This window comes from Globicephala melas, chromosome 6, assembly GCF_963455315.2.
Source record: "Globicephala melas chromosome 6, mGloMel1.2, whole genome shotgun sequence".
Classification (NCBI taxonomy): domain Eukaryota; kingdom Metazoa; phylum Chordata; class Mammalia; order Artiodactyla; family Delphinidae; genus Globicephala; species Globicephala melas.
The window spans coordinates 7,076,178-7,102,655 of NC_083319.1; the positions used below are offsets into that span (position 1 = coordinate 7,076,178).

Below are 26,478 nucleotides of genomic sequence, written 5' to 3' on the forward strand. Positions count from 1 at the left end.
ATTCTCGCCCCTGGGCCTTTGCACGTGCTCTGTGTCCTTTGCCGGGAGCATCCCCACAGCCTCTGCCTGGCTGACTGATACTCAAGCTTTGGGTTTCAGGTTAGCCCTCTTCTCCTCAGGCATCTCTAGACCCTGCCCCCCCTCCCCCATCACCCCCCTGGCCACACTGGACAGGTCCTCCTCTTCAGGGCCTCTCTATGCCCACACACAGTAGGTGTCTGGGAGAAGGTTCAAGGGAAGGCTGGGAGGATTGGTGGGTCGTGCTCAGGCCTCTGGGGTATGTGTGCCGGAGAGAGAAGGAGGCAGCTCCTGGGGCCATTGTCACAGCAAATGTAACCTCCCATCTCCAGGGCCCCAACATGGTCCCATGGAAGACCTTGGGCCACTGCCACAAATGCAAGAGCAGCTGGAGGGCTCTGCCCACAGACAATCATACCGGTGACGGTGTCGCGCTCTGTGCCGAGAGCCACCTTTGCTTGAGCTCCTTCCGTCCCTTTATCAGCCCCAGGTCACAGATGAGGAAACTGAGGCTCTGAGGGGGTGCTGCGACTTGCTCAAGGTCACACAGTCACACCGGAGCTGGGGTGGGAGCCCCGGATTCTGGCTGTGCGTATCATCAGTCACCACCTGGTGGCTTCGGACACTTCACCTAGACCCCGCAGGCCTCGGCTCCTTCTCCAGAAAATGGGCTTCTTAACGGTAATGACTGCTTTTCGGGGTGTTTGTGGTACCAGCGCCCTGCAGGTGAGTGATGCAGGCCCAGCTTTCGGAAGAGGTGGGTCAGAGAGGGAGGGACAGTGATGTGGCCGCGGTCACAGAGCATGTGGGGGGTTGGGGTTGGCCTCTGAGGCCAAGGCTAGTGCTACGTGGTGAGATTTTCTCCGTCAAGCTTCTCCCTGAGACCATAGCCATCGGGGCTGGGGGGGGGTGCACCGCTCGGCCAAGTCGAGGGAGAGCCTGGGAGGCTCCATGGGGTCGGGACTGTGGCTTTGGGCTCCCTCTGGCCCTGGCTCTCCCTCAGCTCCCAGGGCAGGTGCAGGGGCTCAGGAGGTTTGAAAGGGGTGGTGGAAACGTGAGCCCCTCAGAGGCCAGAGCCCGCCTTCCTGGCAAACTCTGTGAGGGTCTCAACATAATGCTTTACTCCCCCGGCCCTGGTGCAAATCTGGGAAGCTCCGGTGTGAGCCTCGGTGGCCAAAAAGGATTGGGGCAGCTAGCCTGCAGCCTGGCCCAGCCCTGTGGGAAGAGCACTGGACGGTGAGTCCAAGGCAGGCTCTGGCATGGCCTCCCTGTGCACCTGGCCCAGGTCTGCCTCCTCTCTGGGCATGAGATGCCTGGTGGGAATCTCTCATGTCAACTCCATCCCCCTTGATGGTCTGGGCAGCTGGTCCAGGGTCGGGGTGGGTGTTCAGAACCTCGTCCTCTCCAGGGCCTCCTCAGGCGAGTAAAGGGGACAACCTGGCTGGTCAAAGTCATTCGCAGTCGAAGGGCCAAAACTAACCACAGCTCGGAACCCCAAGAAAACTGTCCCCACGCTTACTCTCAACTTGAGAGAAGTCCTCAGACCAAGGCTGAGGGTGGAGGGTAGTCTGTCTTTCAGCCAGAGCGTGGACCCTCTATCCTGCATGGGTGCCTTGATTATTCACATCCTGAGATATTTATTGGGTGCCTGCTCTGTGCCAGACACAGAGGCTCAGAGGGGAGGGGGCTGCACATGCAGCCCCCAGGAGCCCACAGTTGGGCCGGGCAAGCTATCCAGGGTCCAAGAATTAGAACACAGTGTGGCAAACCTGACGACAGAGTCAGCCACACCCCAGACCCCTAACCACTGAGCACTGGGCCAGGTCCCATAAGGGATCATCACTCCCATTTGCCAGATGGGGGATTCGAGGCTTAGAGAAAGGGGAGGTGAGCTGAGAGCTGGAATTTGCACGGAGGTGGCGCCAACACTACAGTCCCCTACGAACCACACCAGGAGTGCGGCAGCCCTCAGGAGGCTTGCAAACTCCTTGCCAGGGCCTGCAAGAGGTCACAGGATGGGGCCTGTCTGTGCACCTCTTGCTGCCTGCACTTCAGCTTCTGGGACATACAGGGCTCCCACCAGCCACAGGGCCTTTGCAAGTGCCTGGACCTCTCTTCCTCGTGTTGTAACTGCCCCAGACTATGTACCCATGAGGATGGGGTTAGGGCTGGTTTCTCCCTTGTTTACCCAGGAAGTGGCCAGGCCCAGCATGGATCAGGGGCTCCCCTTCTCATTGCCAAGGCATGAGTGAGTGAGCGGGGGACAAACCGAAACAGGGAACTGTAGGCAGGTCCCCCCAGTGCTATTCTTCTCTGCTCTGGATGGGGCCCCCCTCGGTTTGGTTGGGATGGAGCTGAGTGATGAGCTAGCATTATGCAATTGAATCCTCATAACCATCCCGTGAGGTTACCACTGTCATTATTCCATTTTCATACTTGAGGCTTGGAGAAGTGAGGTGACTCACCCAAGGTCACTCAGCCAGTGAGTGGCAGAGCAGGAATTTTTTTCAATTGATTGAGGTGGACTTACAATAACTGCACACATTTAAACTGCATTTCGGGGAGTTCCCTGGTGGCCTCGTGGTTAGGGTGCCGGGCTTTCCCTGCTGTGGCCCAGGTTCAATTCCTGGTTGGGGAACTGAGATCCTGCAACTGCGTGGCATGGCCAAAAAAAAAAAAAAAAATTGCATTTCGGGATATGTATAAAACCGTCACTACCATCAAGACAGTGAACACGTCCACCCCCCTCCAAAACTTTTCTTGTGACTTTTGTGGGAGCTCCTAGCACCCGGTGTCCCCTGAGTTGCTTTGTCACTATAGGTTAGTTGGCACTTTCTAGAATGTACTAGAAATGTATGCACAGTATGCACTCTTTGTCTCCTGGCTCCTCTCACTCAGCATCATGACCTTGAGTTTCTTCCACGTTGCTGCAGTATCGGCAGTTCATTTCTTCTTATTGCTGTTTACGGAGTCCTGCCCCATCATAGGGATGTCCAGGACCTGCGGAGCCCGTCTTTTGCTGACGGACATTTGGGTTGGTTCCAGTTTTGCCTGTTACAAATGCAGCTGCTATGAACATTCGTGTCCAAGTCTGCGTGGACCTAAGTTTGCATTTCTCTGGGATAAATGCCTAGGAGGGCAATGGCCTGACCATATGGAAGGTGTATGCTTCACTTTTGAAAAAGCTGCCTAATGTTTTCCAAAGTGGTTGAACCACTTTACATTCCCACTAACAGTGGAGGAGGGTCCCAGAGGAGGGTGGGGACCGGCACCCAGGCCCAGCCCACTACAGAGCCTGCATCCGACACGTCCAGGACCCTCTGTCCCAGTAGGTCTTGCGCCCTGGGCTTCTGAGCTGCAGGAGAAGGACCAAGCCACAGCAGGGCTTGGGACGCAATCCCCCCTCCCCCTCACGGGTCTGGCTTCCTTTCTGAGCAGAGTGCTGCCTTCCCCAGCCCGCGCCCCAGCTCCTGGAGGGCAGAGCTGGGCACACAGTGGGTGCCAGGCGGATGCCGCTGTGCTCAGGGAGCAGCGGGCCAGACCCTCTGTGGGTTCTTGTCTCTGGCTGTGCTGAGGAAGCCTGGAGCCTCCCAGGCCCATGACACAGGCTGGGGATGGAGATGCTGAGGGTTTCACTGGTCTTCTTACCAAGCCGGTGAGAGATGAGTGTGTTCGTGTGTGTGCGCGCGCTCTCGCGTCTATGCGCGCGCGTGTGTGGGGAAGGGGCTTGTGCCTTTGAGCTCTGGGACAGAACGAGAAGGAAAGAAGCCATCAGAACCTAGCAGAGGGGGAGAGACAGAGACCAGACGACCAGAGAGAAGCAGCCAAACCGAGGAGGGGGCGAACCTCTCCTTCCAGACCCCAGGGAGGTGGGAAGGAGGCGGGGAGGGGTGCGAGAGGGGAGCAGGAATTCTTCATTAAAAAACCCCGGAGCCGGGCCCGCGGCGGCCGAGAAGCCGGGCTGCCGGCAGCTTCCCGCTCGCAGGAGCACAGAGACCCGCGCCGGCTCCAGCCGCCCGCGGCCGACCTCACGCGTCCTCAAAGCCAGCCTGTCCCACTTCCCCCGCCGGTTGCTACAGCAACTGAGCTCTGAGTAATCAGCTGCACGGTGACCTTTCTTCCCCCGGAGAGAGGGAGGGAGGGAGAGCTCGGGAGGGAGGAAGGGGGGGGGGAGGAGGAGAGAGGATAGAGGGAGGGAGGAAGGGGGAGGGAGGAAGGGGGAGGCGGAGGGGAGGAGGGGGAGAGGATGGAGAGGGGAGAACAGAGGGAGAAAGATGAAGAGGAGGAGGGGCAGAGGATGGATGAGAGCGGGGGAGAGATGGAGGCGGAGGGGAGGGAGAGTAGGGACTGAGCGGCTGGTCAAAGCTGTAAGAACACTGCAGCTGGGGTCTGGGGGCTTTGCGGGGAGGAGCTGGCAGTCAGAAGGCGGGGAGGGGAGGGGGCAGCTGGCAGCCCTGTGGTGGGGGGAGGGAGAAGCTGCAGAACTGGGGCGGGGGAGGACCGTGGAGGGGGCTGACCCGAACTGATTCTTTCCCAGAAGGAATCCCCTTCACCGCCCCCAGCCGCACTGCTGCCCCTCCCAAGTTGCCGGGCTTTAGGAGACAAGAACAAGTCCCCGTGTGCTCTCTGGCTCAAAAGATACTCTTTCCGAGCAGCCTTGACTCCCCCATTCCCCAGATGGGAAAAGTGAGGCCAGGAGGCTTGTTTACAGTTTCAGAGCCTTTCACCTCTGTGTCACCCCTCCCTCCCTCCCCCTTGCTGCTTCCGACTGCGAGGCAAAGCTGAAGCCAGGGCCAGGTCCGGGGTGAGTTCTGGTCTACCCCCAGCTCTCCCACTGCCCTGCTTTCTGGCCTGGGTTTTCCCGGTTTTAAAGCAAAGATGCCTGGGGCGGGATGCAGGCTGCCCAGGGAGGCAACCCTCGTTAGGGAGGGTCCATCAACGCTCTCAGACCCAGGTATTGATTTGAAATTCTCTAAACACAGCAGAAGCAAGGCGGGGGCGGATGTGAGCGATCCAGGCAGCTGGAGGAGCTCAGGGAAGGGGGTGGGTGCAGATGGGGGCCAGGGTCACTGAGGGACCCCTGGGGGGTAGGAGCACCGCTGCGGGAGGGCTTGGAGACCCCCTGGTACCTGGTATCCTGCCCGCCCACCCACGGGTTCCTCCCCAGCTCAGCAGCCCTGGGCCAGCACCAGGCCCATCACCCCCCTGGCCCTGGGGACCTGCCTGCCTCCTGTTCACAGGCAAGGAAGTCCCCGAGTCAGAGTCACAGCCAGCCCATGGAGTGGGGGAAGGATGACAGATGGTGGCATGCCATTTTAACCAGAGTCTGCAGCAGTTGGGGAAGGGGAGGGGGGACCCTAGGGCTGGTGGGGGCTGGGATCTTGCACTGCTGCCACCCCCAGGGGCCCTGGGTCCCCATTCCTGTTCCCTGGCACCAGGTCTGAGGGGGCACTGACCCAACAACCACGTCACTTGGGCTGCCCGAACTCCCACGGACTCTGTGGGTGCCCCTTGGGTCTGCGGGTGTTGGGGGAGGGTCCCCTGGGGGGCAGTCTCTCAAGGCTCCATGTCAAGGAGAGCCCTGTGACACGCCCCACGCCCCCGCCCGCTCACAGCAAGGACTCCACCCTGGCCAGGAAGTGTCAGGCATTGGCCAGGAGTAGCAGTAGCAGGCGGGATGGGGGCCCCAGAGCCCAAAGTCCAGCCCAAGGCTTCAGCTAGAATACTTAGGGCAGGTTGGGCGCTCGGGAGGGGGCTGCATTCTTATCCTAGCTCCGCACTTAAGTCGATCTAGAACCTCTCTGGACCCCAGCATTTGCCTCTCCAGCGGTGAAGGGTGCCGGTCCCACCCCCTTGCTGGGAGGCAAATGAGAAAGCACACTGGTGACTCCGAAACCCCCCTTTTACAGGTGAGGAAAACAAGACTCAGAGAGGGGAGGTCGCTTGCCCGGGGTCACCCAGCTGGCAAGGGGAAGCGCCAGGCTGTGGGCTGTCGAGAACGAGGTACATGTGAAGCCACAAAGCCGCCACACAGAGTTGTCCTCCGAGCTGGCTACTGTGGCTGTGAGCCTGCCTGTACCAGGGGGTACTTGACTCCCGGGAACTTCCCCGTTCCACAAGCCTGCGTGCAGCCAGACCTTCGCCCCTGGGATGCTCATTCTACAGTAAGCCCTTCGGGCCAGCATTTGGTTCTGGTGAAGATAGTAGCAAGGGCAGCTATGCCTCTCCGAGCCCAGCCCTGGGCCCCATGCTGGGCTGAACACCCACGTGTGTTGCGTCGTGGGGCCTCTTAGGCACCCTCCTTGGGTGGCTGCTGCTAGCCCTGTTTTCAGGTGGGGAAAGTGAGGCTCAGAGAGGGGTGTTGACTTGCCTCAGGTCCCACCGCACTGAGTGCCGGAGCTGCCACTTCCTGATCTCAGAGACGGCCTCTTAACCCCAGCGCATATCGGCCAAGCTCGACCAGACTCAGGGCTGTGGGTGTTGCCCATGCTGGACTGGGCTGTGAACAGAATTCCCTTGACCTCTATTAGGAAGCGTTGATGGAAACTGCACAGGAGTGCCCTGGGCACGGGAAAGAGGAAGCTCAGCACAGGATGGGCACACGGGCAGGGTGACATTGGTCAGGAGGGCTGGAGAGGTCATGGTGCCAGGGAGTACTCACAGCCAGGGGTCTTTTCTGATCCCTGCGTAGTGGGTGGGGGCGGGGACTATTGCCCTTTTAGGCAGGTAAGGAAGCTGACGTCCAAGAAGGTCAGATGACCAGCACAAGGCCCGTAGGGCATGAGGGTGAGAATCGGGGCAGTGGCAAGGTTCCCTAACCCTCAACCAGTTTGCTCTTCACTCTACACCAACGCTACCTCTATCCACCCACTCACCCATCCACCTATCCCGCTCCCCATCCATCTTCCTGTCCATCCTATGCTTCCTGTCCTATCATCTGCAGATCCCTCCACCCAGCCACCATCTGCCCATCCATCCACTCACCCACCTACCCACTCATTCATCCATCTTCCCATCTATCCACCCATCTATCCATGTACTTACACGCCTACCCACCCACCCATCCATGAACCCATTCACTTGTCCATCTTCCCATCTACATCTCCATCCACCATCCATCCATCCACTCATCCATCTACTCATCCATCCACCCATCTCCCATCTATCCATCCATCCGCCGATCCACTCACCTACCCACCCCTGCGTAAACCCATTTACGCATCCATCTCTTCACCCATCCACCCACCCACTCATCTATCCACCATCCATCCATCCATTTATCTACCCATCTATTCATCCATCAACTCATCCAGTCATCTAGCCATCACCCAGCCAACCACCACCCACCCATGTGTCCATCCATCCACCTACCACTCACCCACCATTCATTCGTCTATTCATTCTGTTTTTATTCTATAACCATTCTGAGTCCGGTTCCTTCACCTTTTAGTTTTTAAACATATGCTTATGTGAGCTGGGTGCGGATCCTGCCCTCTCTGTGGAAGTGTACCAATTCCCCATCCCCCAGTTCAGCACACCAGTTCCAACTGGTCCCCATCAAGACCGCAACTCCAGTGTAAGAGGTTCAGGCTGCTGTCCCCTGCTTGCCTCCCCTTGGGTGGGATCTGGCCTCTAGGCGCTTCTTATCCTTTTCTGAGTCGCTTCACCTCCCCATCTGGGCATTTCAGTCTCAAGTGACAGGCCTCAAAAATGTGGAAATAGACCAAGTCACCAATGTGGAGGCCACTTCCATAGCCTTACCACCCTGCAAAGGGCATTGATCATCAGGGCACTGGGGAGTGTGCCATGGGCACCAGTGGCGGCCCTGGGATGGGCCATGACCCACCAGTCCAGGGACCAAGGATCAGAAGAATGGTCTGGACCAGGCACCTTCCTCCAACCCGCTGTGTGACAAACGGCAACTGAAAACTGAGAATAATCATCCTTGTTCCGAGGATCCGAGAGAAACGTGGCATTTTGGGAAAAGGCAACAGCCTTTCACCAACACCATGGGGAGTTTTTTGAAGGTTTTAGCAGGGCTCAGCCTTTGAGGTGTACATTCTCTTATTACTAAAACCTTCCAGAAACGTTCCTTGATTCTGCTCACACCAACTAACTAGGCATTCATTCATTCATTCATTCATTCATTCATTCTGCATCGGCTGTGTACTAGGACCTGTTTAAGACTCTAGAAATCAATACAAATATTTTCTGCCCCCAAGAAATGTGCCGACCCTTGGCTTGGAACAGAAACCACAGTCACACTGCATGGGTGTCAGGCGCCAGTTCTGTCCCGGGGGACCTGAGGAGGAGTGTCAACTGTGCCTGGACTGGGCGGGTGAGGAGGGGTCCCAGAGCAGGGGCGTGCTCAGGGTCTGGAAGGACAAGGGTGATTGGAGAAGGGCCTTCGTGGCAGAAGGAATAGCACCTGCAAAGCCATAGGGGCAGCAGAGGGGCAGAAAGGGGAAAGAGAGGAAGGGGACCGACTCCCTTGAGTCCCTACTATGTGCTGGCACTGTACCCAGTGTTCCCATCTCATTAGCCTGTGGATCCTCCCAACAACTACGTGGCTGGCATTCTATCCTCTTGCACATTTCGTTGATGATAAAGCCGAGGCTCTGAGGGACCTCCCTGGTGGCACAGTGTTTAAGAATCTGCCTGCCAATGCAGGGGACACAGGTTCGAGCCCTGGTCCGGGAAGATCCCACGTGCCGCGGAGCAACTAAGCCTGTGTGCCACAACTACTGAGCCTGCACTCTAGAGCCCGCCAGCCACAACTCCTGAGCCTGAGCTCTAGAGCCCGCGAGCCACAACTACTGAAGCCCGCGCGCCTAGAGCCCGTGCTCCACAACAAGAGAAGCCATTGCAATGAGAAAGCCCCGCACCAGAAGGAAGAGTAGCCCCCGCTCGCCGCAACTAGAGAAAGCCGGTGCGCAGCAACGAGAAGACCCAACGCAGCCATAAATAAATAAGTAAATAAATTTATTAAAAAGAAAAGCCAAGGCTCAGAGAGGGCCAGCAACTTTCCCAAAGCCACACAGCTCCCACATGCTGGATCTGTCGATCTGACTCCAAAGGCTGGAGCCTTTGCTCGTCTCCCCTCACCCTGAGCATCTCACCCTCAAGGCGAAGGTGAGGGAGAAAGCACCCTATTCAGCATTCGCTCTTTGGGGCAGCTTAGGATGCTCGTGCGGTCATTTGATTAACAAATATTTATCCCCTCCCCCTCAGGGTCAGTCCTCACGCTGGCCTTGGGGCTAGAGCAGTGACAACACCGGCCCCCTCTCCCTCCTGGGGCTCCCTGGTAGGGGGAGGCGATGGGGATCGAGCTCAACTCCTGGCAAAGCCCTGCTTCATCCAGACTTAAAAATAAACCCAAGTACTGTCCAGGTCCAAAGACTGGGGGGGCCACAGGCTCCCAGAACTGCGGCTGGGAGGCAGCAGGCAGAGCTGTCAGCCCGGAGCCCGCTCCTCTCATCAGCATGGGGCCCCAGCCTCCCTGCTTAAAGATCGCCTCGGGCGCTCTCTTAAAGATGCTAACGTTGCAGCTGACATTTGGAAGATCCTGGCAGGCGATCAAACCCGAGCTGAAAATCGGAGCTGCCGGGCGGGGGCGGGCACCAGGCAGCAGGGACCGGGGCTGGTTGGGGCCGAGGGCAACGGGGCTCAGGCAGCCGCTGCTGGCTAAGGCTGTGCTTGCAGACCGGCCCAGCACAGGTGGGTATTCGGCTCTGTGCTGCAAGGCCCCAGCAGAGGAGGAGGAGGGTGGAGAAGGCGAGGAAGGAAGCGGGAGGAAAATGGCTACGGAGAGACGGAAATCTCTTAGTTCATCCCCAGACGCAGGGCATTGTCAGTAATCAGACCAGCTGGGAAAAAATCCACAAGATGAAGAGTTATACAAAAGAGGGAAGGGCTGCCCTGGTGGCGCAGTGGTTGAGAGTCCGCCTGCCGATGCAGGGGACGCGGGTTCGTGCCCCGGTCCGGGAAGATCCCACATGCCGCGGAGCGGCTGGGCCCGTGAGCCATGGCCGCTGAGCCTGCGCGCGCGGAGCCTGTGCTCCGCAACGGGAGAGGCCGCAACAGTGAGAGGCCCACGTACCGCAAAAAAAAAAAAAAAAAAAAAGAGGGAAAATGGAAGAAGGTTCCTGGTGCCAGTTACATCTCTGACTGCAGTGCCCAGAGCTGGGTCCCTCCAATGTGGGAGCAGAATGGTCTGAGGAAGCCGAGGGGTCAGAGGAAGGAGAACAAGATTCCGACTCCACTGCTGCCTTGGACACGCTGGGCCTTCCACAAATTTCCGCATGCCTGAGCCAGCCTCGTCTCCTTTGCCTTCCTTTACATCCAGTCTCCCTTCCACGTGCCCGCCACTCTCCATCCACCTCCATCCGCTAACCCACCTACCTATTCACCTATCCCACCTACCCTACCTCCCACCTAACCAGTTCACCCTCTGCTCTTCATCTGCCCAACCATCCACCTACCTAGTTCACCAATCGTCCCCTTCACCCGTCTATCCATTAGTTCATCTATTCAGCCATCCATCCCCCATCCATTCACCCATCTCCATTCATTCATCTCCCCCATTCATTCCTTCATTCATTCATCCACTCATCCAAATGTCCATTCATTCCCCATGCATCCACCCAAAGAATGTTTCCTCAGCACAGGAGAGGCACAATCAGCCCAGATTTAGGCGACAGGAAAGGCTTCCAGGACAAAGACCCTCTAAGCTGAGACATAAAGAATGGGTAGAAGCAATCCAGGTAAAATGTGGAACGGAGAGTGTTTCCCAGCCAGATGGGAGACGAGGGACAAAGGCCCCTTAGGGAAACATCGGGTCGCGTTCTGGTTTTAGCTTAAGAGAGAGTAGTTTACCAGAGAGCCAGGGAGAGGCCAGCTCTGAGGCTGGAGTGGGCAGCAGGGGGAGGGCATCAAGCGGGGACACCTTGCCTGGCATAGAGCCAGGCACACGGGCTTGTGGGAAGGGGTGTGAAGGATGTGGAAGGCCAAGTCGCGGTCCTGCAGCTGCTCCTCACTGACCCCTCCAAATAGGCCCGTCCAGTTCCTGCAGCCCTCCCCCACCTCTCCATCGCCCGAAGTCCCAATGTCTCAGGGTTAGATCCCTACAGCCCCACCCTTACAGGCTCTTTCTTTCTTTCTTTCTTTCTTTCTTTCTTTCTTTCTTTTATTTATTTTTGGCTGCGTTGGGTCTTCGTTGCGGTGGGTGGGCTTCTCATTGTTGTGGCTTCTCTTGCTGCAAAGCACGGGCCCTAGGCATGCGGGCCTCAGCAGCTGTGTCATGTGGGCTCAGTAGTTGTGGCTCGCTGACTCAGTAGCTGTGGCCCGCTGGCTCCAGAGCATAGGCTCAGTAATTGTGGCTCACGGGCCCAGCCGCTCCGCAGCATGTGGGATCCTCCTGGACCAGGGACCGAACCCGTGTCCCCCGCACCGGCAGGCGGACCCCCAACCACTGCACCACCAGGGAAGCCCAGGCTTTTTCTTGATATGTGTGAATTCTGGCTTCTCTGGGTCAGAGCTATGCCTTATCCTTCTTGGTGTCCTGTCTCGTGGTACTTGGTCAAAACTCAAAAAAATATTCAAGAAATAAAAATATGTATCCTGCTCCCAAATCCTCCCCTTCTTCCTCTGCGGAACCCCTTCCATACATCCAGTCACTCTGCCCAAAAGCCTGGGCGCCATCCTCTTCCCGTTCCTCTCTCCCCAGTGCCACCGCCATGTGAGTCAGTCATCCGGACCTGTCATACCTCCCTCCTCTGACATACCCTGAATCTTCTCTCCACCTGCTCAGCCACCAACCTGGATCAGAGTGGCAGCCTCCTTGCTGCTCTCCCTTCCTCCAGGCTTGCTCTCCATGAGGCCACGTGCACGGTGCAATGAGAGAGATCTTTCCACATTAGACACTTGACCATTCGATTCTCCCACTTAAACCTTTCATGGCTTCTATCTGTCCTCTGGGTAAAGTCCTAAATCGCTCTCATTGCCTATAAGACCCTTCCCAAGTTGGCCAGCGCTGCCTTCTCTGGGTTCCAGGTTCATCCCTCTAAGATTAGAAATCCATCAAGTTCATTGCTAGTCATATTGGGTCTCCAAAACCATGGTCCTGGCTCCAGCCACTGGACTGTCTTGACCCAAAGCCTAGAAACATCCTGAGTCTTCACCTCCCTGCTCATCCCCACACTTGACTCCACTTAGACCCCCCCCCCATTCTGTCCCCAAAAGCCAGGGAGCCATCCCATGTTCTCAATCCCACGACCAACACCTGGTTGGCCCTCAGGTGAAAGAAGATATTGCTAAAAGCTACAAGGATATTCGAGTTTACCCCCAGACCCTCCCTCTCCAGGTCTGACCATTTCCATGTGTTATTAGTGCCTTTAACCAAAGCCAAGTGCTTGGCTTCTTCTCTGCCTACAAACCTTTTTTTTTTTTCACTGATTTTATGGCTACAGAAAATTTCCTTCCTGTCTTCACATTCACAGGAAAGAGAAAGCCCTGGCCCTGACTCAGAATTGGATTCTAGCTGGAGGCGTCCTCTCCGTGGCTGGCTCCAGGGAAAGGTCTGTTCGTTCCTTGACCTTGAGCAGGAGCTGAGGCAGCCAGAAAGGGGAGAGACAGGAGCTGGGAGGGGAAGGGGGAGAGAAGCTGGGACTGTGGCCCCAGGAGCCTGCACTCTGCCCCAGGGGCCCAGCCAGGTGATGGGAAATTAGAAGAAAGGAAGGAGACAGGCCATGCCGCAGGCACAGCCAGCCACAGAGGCCCTGAGGAAGGGGAAGCAGGCGGCCTCTTCTGCCTGGTCTTCTGAGGTCCCCAGGCTGTCCCCATCCCTCGTCCCCTTGGAAACTGAACAGACCAGAGAACCGGAAGGAGAAGTAAACCACGCAGATAGATAGACTTTGCCATCCACATGGGGGGCCAACGGTGGCTGTTACAGACCCAGCACTAGGTGGGGGGCATCAGTCCAGGCAACCTGGCCTTGCCCACGGTGAGCCTACAGACTAAGGACAGTGGTACCTACGGGCGCAAGAGATAAAGAAATAAAGAAAAGTGCCCTTCTCAGAAAGGGTCTCCTTCCTTCCGGTGCATGACTGAAATTTAAGCCAAACGCATTGAGCACCTCCCGTTTGCCTAGATCCTTACTCTCCGTGATCTGACCATCTTTTCTCCAATTGAACTGGGGGCACACTTAAAGTAGAGACTGTTTATTTCCTCCCAAATAACTTCATGTTTACTACAAAAGTAAGACATACTTGTTATAGATATTGTAGAAAATACAGATAAGCTCAATACAGACAATAAGACCACTTTTAATCCTATAATTTAATGATGGTCACTTTTGACATGTGGAGGGCTTGCTCCCCCTCCTGGTCCTCCATATCCAGCATTTTCTCTTGGAGTCTTGCACCCAATGGACTTGTAAGAAGGACTTTGTGTCTGACCATTTACCTGTTTGTTCATTACTCATTCATTCCCAAAGTGCTCATTGAACCCTCAGTAGGTCACAACTTGGTGGTGGTTTAAATTCCTTGGGGGTGGAGAGAGATGTGCAGAGACCTAAGCTCATGTCGGTGTAACCCAAATAAAAGCCAAGGTTCCACATAGCTCAGTCTCAGCGCTGACTGACTTAATAGTCCAGCAGTCGAAAGTAATTTAAATGAGTTTTCTGAACTCACTTGTTCCCCAAAGAACTTCAAAGAGGTCTAATTCACAACCCACGGCAATAGCTCTCAGCAGCCCTTTTATTCTCGCCCCAGTTCTCTCGATAGTAGCTCTGGAATTTTGCACAAACTCCTTAACACTTCTGATACCAACCTATAGGTTTTCAGTCACTCTGTGTTCTTTCTCTACTTTCTCAGATACTTATTACGATCTATACTCAATGGCCAAACCCTTCTCCATCCCTCCTGCTGACAGAGTGAGTGGTCAAGAGCTCGGATTCATATCCAGATCCTGGCCCCATCGCTGACCAGCTGGATAACCATTGGCAAGCCACTCGATGCTGTGCAACCCAAAGTGTGGTCCACAAGCTGGTGCTGGCCCACACACTGTTTGTTGACATGATAAGAGAAGCATAGAAAGCGATCATTTAGAAACATCCATAGCAGTTTGGCACTGCCTACACCCAATTGCGACTGTCTAGATTACAAAAGCGTCCCTTCCCACAGATTGGAAATTTTTTCTCTGAAAGTTCCTTCACCACAGATCGTTTGAGAAGCACAGACTTAACCTACTCTGTGCCTCAGTTTCCTCATAAGTAAAATGGGAATAATGATGCCCCCTAAGCTCATCAGGTCCCTGGGAAAAGTAAATGCAGTTAATCTATGGAAGGTTCTCAGGACCGTGGCTGGGCACTGCGAGCTCTCATTGAATGTCAAAGTCGCTATTATTTTTGCGCATTTTCCACATTCTGCATTAAAAGCACCCACTTTTCCTCTGAGGGCAGGGGAGGAAAGTGGATTCCGGTTAATGCATCCTACCTTAACTCTAGTTTCTAGACTTCTAGTCAACTCTTGAGATTGAAACACCCCTGTGACTGCGTCCAGAACCTCCCAGGTTGCCAAAGGAAACACCAAGTAGTTTATTTATCCGCTTACTACGTATCCTAAATATCTGTAGACCACTTAGAGACTGTGAGGCAGGAGACCCCAGTGGCTAAGAACTCGGGAGCACAACAGCCATGGGTTCAAATCCTGGCTCTGCTACTACTTCCTAGCTGAGTGACCTTGGGCAAGTCACATAACCTCTCTGAGCCACAGGGTTCCCATGTGAGGGCCCAGAGGGGTCCGAGGTCAGGACTCAGCCCCGACAGGCAATGCCCCCACACTTGTGGAGAGCATGACTCAGGGGTTCACCGCGTCTGAGCCCAACTGTGAAGACTAGGGTGACTTCCTAGGTTGGGTTGCCGCCCTCAGAGAGTTCCGCAGATGAGGAAGAATAGGTGGTGTTTTGAGGTGCCAGGCTCACCAGGTATTACTTCTAGAAAAATGGATGAATTTAAGGACTTTGAATATCTGAGAATGGAGGGATGTAGAAATATAAAGGGCCCAAGATGAGTAGACTTCTCACCAATTGGACTTGCATCGTATGGAACATGGAGCTTGTGTAATGGCCCTTTCTAGAGCATGTGGGAGATTAAAGATGGCTGCAGGCTCTCTGTCATCCTCCCATCAAGACCTGGCTGGTGTTTTTCTCCCTCTCCCCTTGAATCCGGGCTGGCCCCAGGATTGGCTTTGAAGCCTCTGCATTCACCCTTCCTGGAATGCTCCTTCTTGGAAGCCATGTAAAAATCCACCATGCTGTGAGGAAGCCCTGGAGAGGGAGGGGGAGAGAGAGAGAGAGAGAGAGAGAGAGAGAGAAAGGGAGGGAGGGAGGGAGGGAGAGAAAAGAGAGGGGCCAGTGGGGGAGCACTGAGGTTCCAGACCTACAAAGTAAGACTCCTTGGACCTTCCAGCCCAGCTGCCGGCTAAATGCAACTGCGTCAATGCCACCCCACGCCCCATGCTTCTCTTGATGCGGAGCTCTGTATATGGGGTAACGTTTTCTGGTCTCACACACAGTTATAGACTGAATTGTGTCTCCCCCAAATTTGCATGTTGAAGTCCCAGCCATCAGTATCTCAGAATGTAACCATGTTTGGATATATCTTATAAGAGGTAATTACTTTTGGGGTTTTGTTTGTTTGTTTTTTGGCCGTGCCACACGGCTTTCAGGAGCTTAGCTCCCTGACCAAGGATTGAACCTGGGTCCCGGCAGTGAAAGTGCAGAATCCTAACCACTGGGCATCCAGGGAATTCCCAAGAGTTAATTAAGTTAAAATGAGGCCTTTAAGGTGGGCCCTAACCCACCAGTGTCCTTGTAAGAAGAGGGACACACAGAAAGACACCAGACACGTGTGTGTGCACACAGAGAAAAGACCGTGCGAGGACACAATGAGAAGAAGGCCGTCTACAAGCCCAGGAGAGAGACCTCAGAAGAAACCAACCCTGCTGACACCTTACTCTTGGACTTCCAGCCTCCAGAACTGGGAGAAAGTAAACCTCTGCTGTTTAAGCCTCCTAGTCTGGTATTTGTTATGGCGGCCCTAGCAATTCATCCACACGCCTGATACTCAGGGGTGGAAGAGGGACAGGGTAACCTGCAGACATGCTCCTTTAGAAGGGGGAGGGCTGGGAGGGAAGCCGCAGGCACTGTGCGTGGCGATCCTGAGTCCCGCTGGGTGGACACTGTGGGGGTCACCTCCCCCAGGTGAAGAAAACACTCTTCGATCTGTGCTCCCTCAGAACTGCTCCCAGACCCCTGTTCCCTGTGGCCCCTGGGTCACCCTCTGGGAGGACTTCCTTTCCCATCACCTCCTTGGCCACATCGATGGGGCTCATCAGCTCTCCTCCCTTTGGGGTCCAGATGCTGTTTGAAGTCGTGAACGGTCACAGCCTCTTTTAGTCCAGACTGGCAGCTCTTTTGACAGTGTGACCATCTTCAGAACTTAGTTACCCTTTCTCTATTTGTTGCCATTCAGCTTCTTATGCTGAAGATGCATCCACTTTTTCTAGACTTGCCTCTCTAGACTTTATCACAGGTATCTTGAGCTCACCAGAGGGTTTTTTGTGGTTTTTTTTGCGGTACGCGGGCCTCTCACTGTTGCGGCCTCTCCCATTGCGGAGCACAGGCTCCGGACGCGCAGACTCAGCAGCCATGGCTCACAGGCCCAGCCGCCCCGCGGCATGTGGGATCTTCCCGGACCGGGGCACGAACCCATGTCCCCTGCATTGGCAGGTGGACTCTCAATCACTGCGCCACCAGGGAAGCCCCTCACCAGAGGTTTTAACCAAGGGAGTGCTGGTCATATGCCTATGGAATCTTTACCCTGACACTGGGTCTTAACTAGACTCTATCACCCGAGGCATTTCTTTTTTTAAAAAAGTAAATTTATTTATATTTATTTATTTATTTTTGGCTGCATTGGGTCTTCGTTGCTGCGCACGGGCTCTCTCTATTTGCGGTGAGTGAGGGCTACTCTTCCTTGCGGTGTGCGGGCTTCTCATTGCGGTGGCTTCTCTTGTTGCAGAGCACGGGCTCTAGGCACGCGGACTGCAGTAGCTGTGGCACGTGGGCTCTAGAGCGCAGGCTCAGTAGTTGTGGCGCACGGGCTTAGTTGCTCCGCGGCATGTGGGATCTTCCCAGACCAGGGTTCCAACCTGTGTCCCCTGCGTTAGCAGGCGGATTCTTAACCACTGCACCACCAGGGAAGTCCAGCAGGCAGATTCTTAACCGCTGCGCCACCGGGGAAGCCCCGGCATTTCTTAGTTTTATTATTTCTTCATAAGTCTAGAATATTCTTTATTGATTATTTGTGGATTACCCATTTTGCAGGCCTCTACGTAAAGATTCAAATTTACAATTAGACTTCTCAAACAATACATTTCTGGGGACACAGACAGTTAAAATTTAAACTCATTATCTGCTCCAAGGTCACATCGTGTATTCCAAACACCCACGTATTAGAACTTTTACTAAAATGTCATTTCCGAATTTGCGGAATCTGCTAACTGCCGGAGGGGCAGGACCTGGGTCTGTTGCGCCCACTTGTCATGCAAAGAGCGGGCTTTTCCCACAATGGGACTGGGTTTTCTCTCTAGGTTTTCTGGAAGACAAACTGCTGGGGTGGGGGTGGGGAATGTCACCTTTTTCCACTGGGGATGAGGTGTTTACACCCAAGCTCAGCATCCTACAGGGGCCCCCTTCCCCTAATGCCATCTCTGCATCCTCCCGTGGGCTCCAGGCCTCTGGGCACCGGGCCCGTGGAGCTCCTGCTTCCTTTCCCTTTCACTGGCTAGAGATGAGAAATCGTTGCATTTTTCAACCCTGCAAACCCATAATTTCTGAATTTTCCCTTTCCCTGTCTTTCCTGCTTGTAAGCAGGCTAATTCCTTTCAGAGGGCATCTCTGATGTGCTTGTGAAAGGCAGTGTATGAGTTTCTAGGGCTGCTGTAACAAAGCACAACAGAACTTTATTTTCTCACAATTCTGGAGGCTGGTTCTCACAATCAAGGTGTCAGTGGGCTCGTTCCTTCTGAAGACCCGGAAGGAAGGGTCTGTTCCAGGCCTCTCTCCTTGGTGTGTAGAGGGCCATATTCTCCCTGTCTTCGCATCGCCTTTCCTCTGTACACATTTGTATGCAAATTTCCTCTTCTTAGAAGGACACCAGTCATGTTGGATTAGGGCCCACCCTGAAGACTTCATTTTATCTTAATCACCTCTTTAAGGACCCTGTCTCCAAATACAGTCACATTCTGAGGTACTGGGGGTTAGGGCTTCAACATATGAATTGCGGGGACTTGATTCAGCCCATGACATGTAGCGAAAAGACATTCTAGACATTTCTGTTTCCCAAGCTCTTCAGCTAAAGCCACAAGTGCAGTATAGTATCAGCTTTGCAAGTTACTGTGGACAAGAATCTTCCCAAATGTTTCCCACTGTATAACATGGGTCACCATCTCTCCTACCCCCAATAACTGATTCCTTGTCACCTGTCATGTGTTACCTACTCTTAGAGCCAGTGCTACAAATTTTTGATGCTGCCAATTTCTGTATTGGTCAGATTTTGCTAGGTTATGCTACATAACAAGCATTCCCTAAATATAAGTACATTACCATAGCCAAGGTTTATCTTCCTTCAGGTTTAATGCTGCCCACAGTTTGCTTGCCCCTCCACTGCACCACTCTGCTTCACATGCTATCTTTATTTTGGGGTCCAGGCTGAAGATGCAGCCCCTATCTAGGACGTGTAAACCTGAGAGAAAAGAGCCAGAGAGCTGGCATAACCACAGGATAGATTTTCAGGCTTCTGCCAGGCACTGGCATGTGGTCACTTCTCACAGTTCATTGGTCAGAGCAATTCACGTGGCCAAGCCTGCTGCCAGTGGGTGTGGAAGTATGTTCTGCCCATAGGGAGGCACGGTGAGTCGCTGACCCCGGGGCAGGGAGATGTCACCTTCTTGGGGTCCAGAATCACTGGGCACAATGGCCCCATCCACCACAAGAGTTAACACTGGTTCACATTTACCAGATGTGGGGCTTTGGGCCGGCAGCCTCACATCCTCAGCTCATTGACTCATCGTCATAGCCCCATTTTACAGATAAGAAAACTGAGGCCTTGAGAGAGGAAGAGACTTGTTCACTGTCTAGTATGATAAACAAGATCTACGAACATGCCTTGAAAAAGCCCTAAGGGTCTACACGCACATGGGGTCTTACTCCTGTCACTTCTCTTCTCGGCATCCGGGGTGAGAAAACACTTGGTGAGGAGGGGCTGGCTCAAGATATGGCCCATGGGGCACGCTCAGGAATGTTGGCCGTGGCAATGTTCTCAGGGTGTCAGAAGAGCCCATTCCTTGGGGAGCTCACACCCCACCTTTTAGCTCAGCTCCACCTGGCTCACCCTGCCCAGCAAATCTAGAAATACTGCCAGAGCCACTGAGGAGGGCAGGGGGCTTACAATAACACAACTCTTGGGGGAAAGGGAGAGGAAGAGTCTCGCTCCATCCCAGGAGCCTGTGTGCTATGTGAGTCTGTGCGGATCGCCTGCTTGGACACACCTCTTCCTGCTCTCAGTGTCTCTGGGAAGGTTGAGCATTTTCTGGTTCATTTGTTTTGTTTGTTCGCTTGTTTGTTTGTCTGTTGGGAGCAAATGAGGAGCTTAAACAATCTTAGGACCTTATTGTTCTTATCCTTGTTTTCCAGATGGGGAAACTGAGGCCCGAGAGGTAGAAGCAACTTCCCACAGCCAGTGGTGATGCTGACCTAAACCCCACCGAACATGAGGCCCACGTGGACCCGTGTTCAAAGAGACTGCGGGGTGGGGCCGGATGGGGACGTAGTTAGGGAAGGGGGGGCCTCTTCGGCTTCCCAGGGTTGTCCTCGGGTCTTCCCAGGCCACCAGGTCAACAGGCTTGTCCTTCAGTAACAAGGAAGATGTAGGTGTGACAGTGATTCCCAGGGAGAGGGACAGAGTCCAGGGGCCCGAGATAATGGAGAGAGTGCCTGGCAGGGGGCAGAGGGCACAAAAGATGGTGTGAGGACACCCTGACATACATAGGACACACATGCACACATGCATACCGCACACCGCATTCACATATGCTGCACACACCACACATACTGCATTCACACCTCTTCACACACGTACCATATGTAACACACCCCACACACTCCATACTTAACACACATACCACACACACATCAAACATAACACCCTCACACGCACACCGTACATCACATACCACACACCACCCACAGCATACACACCACGGCAGACTTTTTCTTGGTTTTGACACCCAACTCAGAGGCGGTCTTTTTGTACTGCAGATTTTTGAAAACATCACGATTAGGAATAATAACAAAAATAGTAATGACAATAGCGGGCGTTCATTGAGAACTTGTTGCGGGTCAGGAGACTCGCGAAGGCTTCGCGTGGACCCCTTCACGGAGTTCCCACCACCCCTGTGAAGCAGGTGCTGTCGGTGCCCCCGTGGGGAAGTTGGGTACCACGACTGGGAAGCTGAGGCTCGAGGATTTGGAGTTGGAATGGATGGAGCTGTCACTGAACACGGGTCAGCCCGTCTCCAGAAGCCACACTGAATGTTCCCTTCGATGCACAAACAACAAAATCATGAACAAAGGCCCACCTCGCTGCACACAGAGCCGCTCCTGGCTGACTTAGGCTCTCTCCGTGGATGAAAGGTTTGGGGTTCCCCTCTGGTGGGCGGGGGCAGTGTGGAGGGGAGAGGGAGGCAGGCACGGGGGGCCACAGAAGGTGCTAAAGGCGGAGGAGAGGGAGATGGCTACTGCCCCCCCCCCCACCCCGGCCCCGAGGGACACAGACGGCTCCACCTCCTCAGGGCAGGGAGGTGGGGAGGGGCTCGGCCGGAACAGCCCAGACTGGGTCCTCTCCACATGGCTTCCACACCCCGGGGCCCCCAGGTGGCCGGGTGAGGGGTTTCCTTCCCCTGCAGGGTTGAGGGCTGGGACCCCAGGACCCTGCTTTCCCTGAGGCTATCTTCCCCACCCAGCCCTGGTCCTAGCAGGGCACCAACCAGCCTGTCCCTGGGGAAGGGTGGGGGGCTCCCCCAGACGCCCTTGTCCTCCCCGTGCACCCTCAGTACAGCGGCCCCTCCGATGCCAACAACGCTGCCTGCTGTGGAAGGCCAGCCCGTTCTCTGCAGCCCTGAGAGGGCAAGAGTGGACACAACCTCTGTGCCCATCCACCGGGGACTGGATCACCGCGCGCAGGGGCACGCGCACAAGGGAACACTATTCAGTCACGAGGAAGAGCGAGGTCGCCACACGTATAGACCTGGAAAGGAGACTGTAATGTGTAAAGGAAAATAAATTGCCAAACAGGATGTAGAGCACTGCCCGACTTTTATCAAAAGAAGTATTTAGATGGGCTTCTATTGACAGAAGAAACTTAAGACAGAAGTCTTAATCTCTGGACGCTGGTTATCTAGGGAGTTGAATTGGGAGGTGTTGGGAGGGAGACGATTTTACTATTTTCTTTATACCTTCTGTGGTGTAACAATGACGATGGCTCATTTTGCTAATTAAAAAAATCAGCAAATGGTGGGGGGGGGGCGGGGAGTGGGGCATCCTGGGTGTCTGCAAAAGATACCAGAACTTACTTCCCAGCCTCAGTTCAGGCAAAGTGGGGGGTCCGTCCACAGGGCCGGGGTTCTTTTCTCCCCTCCAGATGGCTTTCTCTCCATCTGCCTCAGCAGGGGGACTACTGGGCACCTTTCAGCATCACTCCCTTAAGTTGGGACCAAGAGGCATTCTGAGACGAACCGCAGGGTCTTGGCCTAGAGACGTCTGGAATCTTCAGAGTGAGACAGGTGGGCACATACTCATGAAGCTAAAAGTCATCATCACCATGGCGGTGGGAGGGCACCTCCCAGTGCTCTGTGTTCTGCCCAGGGCTTCACATGCATTAACTCATCGAAATACGACCGTAATTCTGTGGGTTTTCTCATTTCACCAGTGAGGAAACTGAGTCTCAGAAGGGAGCCCTGGGGAGCAGACCCAGGGGGGTTCTGTGCCCCAGCCTCTTCAAGGACAGAATCATCCAACCACCAAGTCATTCCCCAAGAGACACCAGGCAAGAACAGTGAGTGCGGTGGACACGGGAAGGATGCTGGTGACAGAGCCACCTCCGCAATGCAGTGCACACATTGACGTGGTCCTCACGGGAGGTACCATGGGCTCCGGCTGAAGGTCAGAGAGAAGGCCATGGCCAAGGTCACTGTGCTGGAAAGCATCACGGCTGGCTTTGGAGCCCTGGTTGGTCCATCTGATGGCAAAGACCTCCTTGCCCAGACCCCAGCTCCGCGTCCAGCGCCGATCAGAGCCCCGTACTTGGTGCTGCATAGCGCTTGGCATCCAGCATATGCTTAACACCCAGTTAGCCTCCCTCCTTGCCCTGGTCCTGCCAGGGTGTGACCTTGCCCGTGTCATTCTCCGCTTCCAGGCCTCAGTTCCCTATCTGTGCAGGGAGGGTGTTGCCCCGGGGGGTGTCCTAGCTCCCCTGGCAGCCTCAACATCCTACACTTCCACTGCAGAAGCCAGGAAGAGTTGGTGGGGTCCGCCGGGGCTGGGGCAAATTTGGGGGCCAGGGCTCCTTTCTGAAGGGACCCAGGAGAGCCCCGCCGACAGCCCCCAGCACCCCCCAAAACAGCAGCCCCGGCCAAGCCTGGCTCCCCACCTCCATCCCTTGTCCCCTTCCACCAGGCTTGGTCCTCCCCCCCACCCATCACACCGACACCCTTGCCTCTGACCGGGGCTGCCCCCCACACTGGCCGGTGCCCGAAGCGCCTTGAAAAATCTCTCTCTGGCATCCCTTCCCCAACACACAGCCCCAACTGGCAGCGAGGTGAGCAGAGAGTGAGGGGGAGAGAGGAGAGAGCAGAGAGGGAGGGAAATGCAAATGTTTTTTATCCTCCTTTTCTTTTAAACGCTGAAACCCGCCTCGACAGCCTCTGAAAATAAACGGCACCGACTTGCTGGGATTTCAAATTCCGTGATTAAGGGCTGAAGCAAATACTTCTTCCCTCCCTCCCTCCTGCCTCCCCCGCCCTCCCTCCGTGGGCTGATAGAGCGGCTCGCGGGGCCGAGGACAGCTTTTTGCGAGCCTGCCAGGAGCTCTGATACGCAGCCTCCCGCCGCCGGCAGCGCTTCGGCTCCGGGGTGTTTATCAGGAGCACTCACGCCGGCAGCCGCGGAAGCAGCTTTAAATCCCCTCCCGAGCCCGGCGGGCCCCCTCCTCGAGGCCTCACGCCGCTCACACAGGCACACACGCGAGCACACACACACACACGTGCACGTGTGCACACATGCATAGTGTACACATACACGAGCACCCATGCACAAGCATGTGCACAAAGGCACACACGTGCACGCGTGCACAAGGCACCACACACACTTGCACCTGTGCACACGTGCACGTGTGCACACACGCACCCGTGCACACACGCGCGTGTGCACACATGCGCACAGCACAATACACGCACGCACACACCTAGCCTGGGTGGGTCTCTGCCTGTTCTCTAACCAAAGCCTAGGAAGCCTGCGAAGTTGGGGGGATGAGAGGAAGGGGGAAGGAGGGGGCTTGTGGAGAGTGGGGGGAGGGGCCAGGAGGAGAGGGGCCTCCTCCGCGTCCACGGTTCGCAGGGGCTGCCTTGGGGTGGCCTCGTGAGGGGGACAGCTTCGATGCAGCCACAAGCCACGTGGCCCTTCTGATTAACTGCTTGCTGCCTGCCCCCCACCCAGCGGCTCTCAACTGCCTGTCGCCCCCCGCCCCCCCCCGGCCGCTCAGGTTCTGCCTCACTGCTGCCAGCTCCCCCCAGCCCCCCAGGTTTGGATTCTGGAAGAGGAGAGGCTTGCACAAGACAGGCCTTGTGGGGCGCAGGGCAGGGCGGCCCCACCACCCCCTGGGACCTCAACAGTGAGGAGGCTGCTGGGCCAGCCCCCCTTCTGTGGGTCTGAGAGCTGAGGCTCCGGGGCAGGGAGTCACCCACATGGAAAGCGGGACAGTCTGGGTGGACAATCTGGCGGGTCTGGGGAGGGGTGGGGACGGGGTAAAAGAGAAAAACAGAGAACCCTCCCCTGATTCTGCTAGGGCCACCCCTGCTCAGAGACAACTCCCGGAGGGACTCTCCTGGCTCACTCTGCCGTCGGGACACTGTGGACGGATGGGTGAAGGCAGGTGTCCCCAGGGGCCAGCAACAGGGGGCTGCACTCCCTAGGGGGTCATTCATGGGGTGCTAACAACTGGCTGGGAAGCAAGGCCTCCCTGGGGGAGCCCTCACCCTGCTCCCTCCACACACCCTGGACCTGGTGCCTCCCAGGAGAAGCCCCAAGCAGGAGATGGGGGTGGGGAGAAGCTGCTCCGGCTCCCAGGGCTCAGTTCTGCACTTGGTATGCATAGCTCATGGAATCCTCACTGTACACATACCCATTTTACAGATGGAGACAAGCAGAGGCTCAGGAAGGGGAAGTGACTTGCATGTGGGGTCTTAATTCCCTGACCAGGGATCGAACCCACGCCCCCTGCAGTGGGAGCGCGGAGTCTTAACCAATGGACCACCAGGGAATTCCCTCCATTTGTTCCAGCTGGGAGAAATAATGCAGGAGGGGCGGGCAGCTGCCCTTGCGAGGGGCCAGCAGCAGTTGGGGGGGGTGCTGGATGCCCAGGGGCCACTGTTCCAGATGCCTGCACTTTGGGCCCCAAGGCCTGGCACAGGGAGAACGTTCCTAGCCTGCTTTGTGCCTCCCATGGCCGCCTCGCCACTCCCTGGAGGTGTCCCCTGTGGAGTGGGAACAGTTGTTACAGCTCCCCAGGAAGGTGGAGTCCCCAGCACACCGTGTTCCAGAGGCCAGTGAGGGCGTGTTCCGGGCTCGGGCCAGTGGACCGTGTGGGCACACCTGCTCCAAGGCCCAGTGACCTGGCAGGTCCCTGTCGGGGACAGCCACACTCAGCTGGAGGTCCAGCTCAGCAAACCTTGAGATGTCCAGGATAACAGGAACTCATGGGAGAGTCCAGGCCCCCCTAGGGGCCCTGCAAATGGTCTGGGAGACCCTGACAACCCACCTGTCGAGAGAGAGGGAGGACCCAGGAAAGAGCGGTGGCAGAAGCAGTGGGCTGGGAAATGGCTCAACCAGGGAGATGAAAGGCGAACAGTGTGCTCCACTCACAGTGTTCGAAGCCCTGCAGCTCCCACAGCTCGGCCCTAATGAGAAGCAGGAAGAATTGCAGCAGACAGGGAAGGGAGACCTCCAAGGGGATGGCAGGGCAGAGAGTTTAGCCAGGTAGGTCTCTGCTCCCTGCCACCCTGGGGACCATCCTGCCCCACACAGACCCCCGAAGAGCGTTTCCAAGCAACAGAGAGCAACCAGAATTCCTGGGCTGCATGTGGGGCGCACTCTCTTAATAGTGTAGACTGGAGGGCATGTGAGAATTAGACCACGCGCGGGAAATGCACGGGCGCAACTGTGCGTCATGACCACGGTCCCAAGAGGTCTTGCAGTAACAGCCACGAAAACCCAGCACCCCCTGTGCCAACCCCCAGACATGAAAACACACAGCTGGGGGATAGCAGAGGGGCATGTGGTTCTCTTCCTAGGTCTGCGGCCGGGCTTCATCCACTGCAAGGACATGCAGTCTCATCCTCTCCGCAGCCCCAGCTCCAGGCCCAGCCTGCGTTTAACAAGGCAGTGAAGAGTGTCAGATAAGTGTCTAGCTGGCATCAGACAGTGCTGAGTTCAAATCTCGACTGAGCTGAAAATTGCCTGGCTGGGTGGCCTTGAGCACATAGCTTGCCCTCTCTGAACTCCAGTTTCCTTTCGGTGATGGGGAAGGTGATGTCCGCTCCCAACAGCTACCATCAGAGTTCATGTCTGTGCTGATAACAGGCTCTAGACTACCAGTTAGAGAAATGGCCTGATTCTGTCCAGAAATTTCCAGTGTTTCCATGCTCACAGGGCTCCTGGGAGACGCCTCCAGCTCTCTTACTGTTCAGAGAAGCATGGGCTCCACTTGCATTGGGGGGATTTATCTTATTTTTAAATAAGTTGAGGCCACTTTGCAATCAGCGCCCTCGGGGTCGGAGCGCAGAAGATCCTAGGAAGGGGTATTAATCAAGGTGCCTTAAGGACGTGCAAATCAGGAGAAAATGCAAGTGATTAGGGTGTGATGGGGCCTGGGGTCCAGGCTTTATCCCCGCCTGAGAAGAGAGAACCGAGGAGCCTCATGGAGACCGGGAAGGTAGACTGTGAACCAGTGGAGGCAGAGGGAGAGACAGACACACAGAGGCGGCCGCAGGGCCGTCAAGGTAGCGCTGATGTGGCGCCCTTGCCGGCTTCCCGCCTCTCCTGCAGAGCAAGGGGCTCCTCTGGCAG

General features: G+C 55.7%; 1 long non-coding RNA gene across 3 annotated transcripts; it reads left to right on the plus strand.

Moving 5' to 3' along the window:
* Positions 1 to 3,488: 3,488 nt before the first annotated feature.
* LOC138842722 (uncharacterized) lies at positions 3,489 to 23,043 on the plus strand. Of its 3 annotated transcripts, XR_011377517.1 has the most exons (6): positions 3,489 to 3,673; positions 12,516 to 12,593; positions 19,774 to 20,772; positions 21,192 to 21,406; positions 21,804 to 21,920; positions 22,067 to 23,043. It is a non-coding gene; the product is annotated as an uncharacterized lncRNA (long non-coding RNA). The 3 variants fall into 3 exon arrangements; XR_011377519.1 differs by lacking the exon at positions 21,192 to 21,406; XR_011377518.1 differs by lacking the exon at positions 12,516 to 12,593.
* Positions 23,044 to 26,478: the final 3,435 nt, after the last annotated feature.